Source organism: Solea senegalensis, linkage group LG1 (genome assembly GCF_019176455.1).
Source record: "Solea senegalensis isolate Sse05_10M linkage group LG1, IFAPA_SoseM_1, whole genome shotgun sequence".
Classification (NCBI taxonomy): domain Eukaryota; kingdom Metazoa; phylum Chordata; class Actinopteri; order Pleuronectiformes; family Soleidae; genus Solea; species Solea senegalensis.
Window position 1 is genome coordinate 4172056 of NC_058021.1, and position 6000 is coordinate 4178055.

Genomic DNA, 6000 nt, shown 5'->3' on the forward strand with positions numbered 1-6000 from the left:
CTGCAGTTATGGAGAGAAGAATGGCAGATGGAGCACCCTTTTAAATTTATATGGTTATCACAGCCTTGGTACTGCATACTATTACCTCTTTACAGCCTTTTTACAGAGTTGTAGCTGTGCGGTATTTTGCATCTGACTCGCAATGTCGTTATGACCTTGTGTAGGATGAGCACATTTGACAGCGAGGAGGCTGCGAGACACAGGGCCAGCTCGTCCAGGTCCATTTGAACTTTTGAAGGGGTTTTGACAGTGGCGGCATATAAATATATAAAAGATGTCAAATGTGCACACTGGATGTTTTAAATTTCAAAGAGAAATTTTATGTCTTTTTTCACACCCCCCCATATGTATCTCTCACTGCTGTGTGCACTGACGCTCTTTGCTCTCTACTCTCTCGTGTCATATTAATAACCACCTACCAGCTTCCAAATTTGGAGGATGAACCTCGTTAAAAATCACTGCAAACCTTTCTCTCGTTGCTTCCTTCCGAATCTTTCTTCAAGAGCAATCTAGTTCTTATAAATGTGTGCATGCTGGCGGACTGGGAGTCTGATATCAGACGACGTGAAATCATGGCATCCACGTTCCATTTTCAGAACTCTCATCATCTCTTTTCTCACTATGGAAATCTGTATTTTTATTGGTATTATTTTGTGGCGTAAGAAATTGTGTGTTTAAAGTTTTATATTTTATTTTATCCTGTGTGTATTTTTATTAACAAGCAAAAAGTAAAAAAGGAGGATTTTTCTGCATCTGTTGCCAAAATAACTGCTCATCCAGGCCACAACACAGACCTAATGCTCTGTCTCAACTAGGCCAACCCAGGCTTGAACCAGGCCAGACCCACTGCTCGCATCCACGCCGTGCTGTGCTGTGCCATCCTTGGCCAATAGTGACTTTGTCTATATTTACCTTTCAAAGTTTTCATCGCCAAAAAGAAAGAAGCGCAGACCAACAAAACACAGTGTGTTCATGGATGCCTGTGTGTGTGTGTGTGTGTGTGTGTGTGTGTGTGTGTGTGTGTGTGTGTTTCATGCTCATGCCTCTGTGAACATGCATGTGTGTGTGTGTGTGTTGTTGTACATATGTTGGCAGCATGTACTGTAACAGCTGTGTGACAAACATGTTGGGACCACCGGTCTGTAGAGGATCGGGGTTTAACTGATGAAATATCTGGTTCACCCACCTGTCGTGCTAGCACCTGCTGGAATGATGGGGACTCCGCCTCCTGACCGCACCTGCACATATAACCACGCCTCAAAAAGCCACTGATGTTAAGTCATTTAAAGGTCCATTGTGTAACATTTCGGATGGTTTATTGGCAGCCATTGAATATACTTCCAATCTCTATTTTTTTATACATGTATAATCTCTTTTTTTGTAGCCTTAAGCTCTATTTGGACGGGATTACATCTGTAAGAATTGAGAGGGGTAAAAAAAGGGTCAATCGCTTCGCTGTTTCTCCAGGTGCCCAGTCACGGAGCTGCTGCTACGCCCAGTTAAGAGTTATGGAACCCTAACCCCTAACCTGCTGCTGACACCTGTTACGCAGCCTCACCTCCGCTGATGGAAGTCACATGATTTTCCATCCTAAGAAAGGGCGGCATGAGCGGAGGAGATGGCACTAATTCTTACACACTGGACCTTTAACTCTTTTATTTTGAAGGCAGATGTTCTGGCTGTGATGTAGAAATCACCTTAAAGCTGCTGTCTGCAATGTCATCTTTGGCTAACTTGTGGCTATCTTCCTGCCCGTTGCTGCCATTAGCATTCCCGTGTGTCCCTGTGTCCTTGTGTCCCTGTGTCTCTCTCTACATCACCTCATAAAAGTGTTTCGTGAGAGGGCAAGGCATTTAATCACCCTCAAAGAGGAGTTCTTTCTCTGGATTGGGTAAAGTGTGGTGGGATACTGGAAAGGTTTCTCCTTGATATAGAGCAGAGCAGGTGTGGGTGCACTGACGTTATTTTTAACATTTTCTGAGACAGATGGACATAAGTGTGTATCAAATCAATACAAATTGAAGTATTATAACCCTAAAAGGTTTGTATCCACACTTTAAAGGGAACTGTCGCTCACTGAGTCCATTGCTTGTGCTGCATATCTGTACTTACACTTACATTTAATACATTTTCGGTGTTGATGTACATTGGCAGGAAATGAGCATCAGTCAAACCCTGGTGGAAATCATGTGAGTGGTAAAGAGAGTGTGGAGGAAACACTGTGAGGCCTTAGGACGCAGGAAAGTCTGTCCACTCTGACGACAATGAACCACAACAGTGGCGAGGATTTCATGTTGCACTGGAAAATGAACGTGTGAAGTGTGCATGGGGACGACTTGGATTTAAATAATCATGTGAGCTGTTCTCCATATTCCCTTTTTTTGTGTTTGTTTTTAAATCTCTGGATATATATATATATATTGTTCACACGTTTATTATGTTCATGTTGGCTTTGGGTACACGTTTATTCTCTTTACAGCAATTCAAGAAAAAGAAACTGCATAAAACAAGATGTCGTTGATTTTTGTTTGTGTTTCTCTGTCGTTTTTCTCTTCTTTTCTTCAAATTGTATGTAATTATTTTTCCACCATATTACAGAAAATAAAAGAAGACATGGCTTTCATAAGACGTGGGCTAAAAGCTATTTTTATTTTTATTTTTTCCTGCTGTGAAATCGTTATGACGTTGACGAGAATGAATAAACCCAAGTTAATTATTTTTATGACACTTTCTAAAGTGCACGTGTGTGCGTGTGTGTGTGTGTGTGTGTGTGTGTGCGTCATATACAGTGTTTACCTGGATGTGAGTTGACATGACAGTGGAGCATCTGCAGTCTCTATTTAAAATTCATTTTCTCCCTGTGGAGAGGAGAGAAGTTATGGGGGTGCCATAACTTCTCTCCTCTCCTCCTCTCCTCCTCTTCACTCCTCTCACTTCTTCTTTCACATCCCCTTTTACGTCTCGTCTCCTGTTTTCTCTCCTTCTTTTGTCCCCACTCTCTTTTCGTCTCGTCTCTCTCTCTCCCTCTCTCTCTCTCTCTCTTGCGTTCTTTGTCCACCTCCTCTCTTCTCTCCTCTTTCCTCCAGTCCTGAAATCATTCTCGTCAGCCCTCCTCACATCCTTTCCTCTGTCGTCCTTTTGTTGGTTTCCACAGCTCAGTGTTTTCCTTCACTCCTCTCTCAAAGTTATTCTGTCGTGCTCACGTCTTCCTCTCTTCTTTTGAACGCTCACCTTTCCATTCACCTCTCACATGTTTTTGTCTCCTCTCCTTATTCCTCTTCTGTCCCTGTCCTTACTCCTTTACTCCTCTGTTCTCATCCTTTATTTTACCTCTCCTTCATTTATTTTTGTCTTTTTTTCTGTTCAGAACACATCCTTGTCTCCTCAGTGTCCTGGCGTCTCTATCCTCCTCTTCTCTTCTTTTCCAATCTCCCCTCTTTTACTCCTGTTTTTTGTCCTCTCAACTTCCATTTCCCTCCTTCTTTCTCAACCAGGAGCTCTGCAACTCTTTCCTTACTTGTCCTCTTCTTGTACCTCCTTACCACTCCACTTACCGTCACTCTCCCCCTCTTTCTCAGTTCTTGTCTTTTTTACGTATCTTTTCACCTCCCCTTCTCAGCCCATCTCTCCCCTCTGCTACCTTGTTCACTCAATTCTTTGTCTCTCCTCTCCTCTGAATGACAGGAAAAGATGGATGCAGGGTGTAGAAAAGGTAAAAGGCAAAGAAGAACTAACATAAACCACAGGGGGGAAAAAAAGAGAGAACAAAGAAACACAAGAACAGAAAAGCAGACAGGGAGCGTTTCCTCATCTTAGAGTGTAACAGTGATTATCGCCCTCTCTCCTGCTCTCATTGAGGAATAATGTGTGGAATAACCTTCAGTGGTGCAAACCCCACACACACACACACACACTTTCATTTCATCCTCTTGTTGTCATTTGAAGTGGCCGTCGTGTGGATTATGGGCCCTCTCGTTCTTGGCAGCGTAGACATCGTGAGAGATATATTATCATATTAGTATAGAGAATGATGTAATCCCTTTCAAGACATTTGTCCTTCGCACACCCTCTGTCCCTCTGCAGATGATGTCACTGGCTTTGCCTGGAGGAGGCAGAGAAGTTGTCAACTGCTTTGTGGGTGTTTTATTCTCTGCTGGATGCTGCTGCCATCTTGTGTTGAAGGGGCAGGAGTATCAATTATTTATAACCGAACTAGTATAATGTATAATGGATGTCCTTGGTGTAACTGTACTGATGTGGTCTGTTGGGTCAGAGACCGAGTCTTTGAATATGTAATATTTGACTAATGTGGGGATTAGAAGGATATTTTGTTTGAGTGAAATGAGTGAAATGTATTTGTTGCCAGCCTCTTTTCGCCGTCATGCTTTAATCCTGGATGCATCTCCTGAGACTTCCCGTGATGGACGTCACGTCTGTTCTCAATGACCAACTTCTGACTGTCTGCACAGATGTGTCCGCATCTGTGTGTGCGCGCCCAACTGACAGAGACAGAGAGAGAGAAAAGCTCCAGTAACACCAAATAAGATTATGTTGATATGATAATAAGAAAATGTGTGTCAAGTTACTTTGATGTCACGAGTGACAGAAGTTCAAAGGAGCAGGTGACGTCACAGAACAAAACTGTCTCACAAAACAAACCACCCCGACAGGTGTTTGAATCAAAGAATGGATCGGTCCATAGACCGTACAGAGAAACGGGCCCGCATGTTCCTCGCCGCGGCGATCATCCACGTCTTTGAGAGAACTGGTGTACACAAGGAGCTCTCTCACCAGGAGCTGTCCTTCTACATCTCGCGCCTGATGAATCGAACGAGGCAGGGACTCACCGTCATGGAGGGTCACGTTCCACACATAAACAAGGCCGACTCGTTGGCGAAGGTCGTCGTCACGGAGCTCCAGGAGAAGTATGGCAGCATGCTGAAAAACATGCTGCCTCAGCAGTATCTGGCTGTGGAAGATTTTGTTGTTCTCTGCTTACAAAAACACGCCAAGAAGTGGTTTCAGAAGAGGGAGAAAAAGAACTCACACAAGTGGGCTGTGTTTTTTAAAGGTCTAGTCATAATCATTGTTTTCTTTGCTTGTTACATAGTCTTTATCACATGTATGGCCATGGGCCTTTTAGTTGTGTAGCCCAAAGTCACATCCTCTGTCCATAGATTAATAAATTTGAAGAAATTATGCATTTGATTAACATCAAGTATTTTCCTCTCACCTAAAAACGTGATGTCCCATGTTTTGCCCTCAGTGTTGCGTTTGGCCACTGACCCCAGGAACCACGGGAAAGAGCCAGTGCTACTTTAGTTTAACCCTTAAGGCTTAAGACGAGTAAAGTACCATCAGTCTTGTATAAAGCAATTGAGTAAAAGTACAAGTATCTTACCAGAAAATAACTTTGGGAGAAGTTAAAGTCACCTTTTAGAATATTACTTGAGTAAATGTCTTAAAGTACCTGACATTTATTGTACTTAAGTATCAAAATAAGGAGAAAAACATAGACAGGCAAAACAAGACGATCGTCTTTCCCCAGTCTCTATGGATGCACTCCATGAAGTGACGGTAAGCTATGAGGTGATATTACTGTCTACAAAACAAAGAGCAAAACATTAGCGATGCAAGGTACAGTAGCATTGACGTAACTTTTTTGTCAAATTTGGGACGACTTACTATACTACAACTTTTTTGAGTGATTTTTGTACGACACACTATACTATGACTATTTTGTCAAATTTTGGACGACATACTATACTATGACTTTTTTGAGTGATTTTTGGACGACATACTATACTATGACTATTTTGTCAAATTTTGGACAACATGCTATATTATGACTTTTTGACCAATTTTGACGACATACTATACTATGACTTTTTTGACTCATTTTGGATGACATACTATACTATGACTATTTCTAAATTTTTTGACAACATACTATACGATGACTTTTTGAGGGGTGTAACATACTATACTATGACTTTTGGT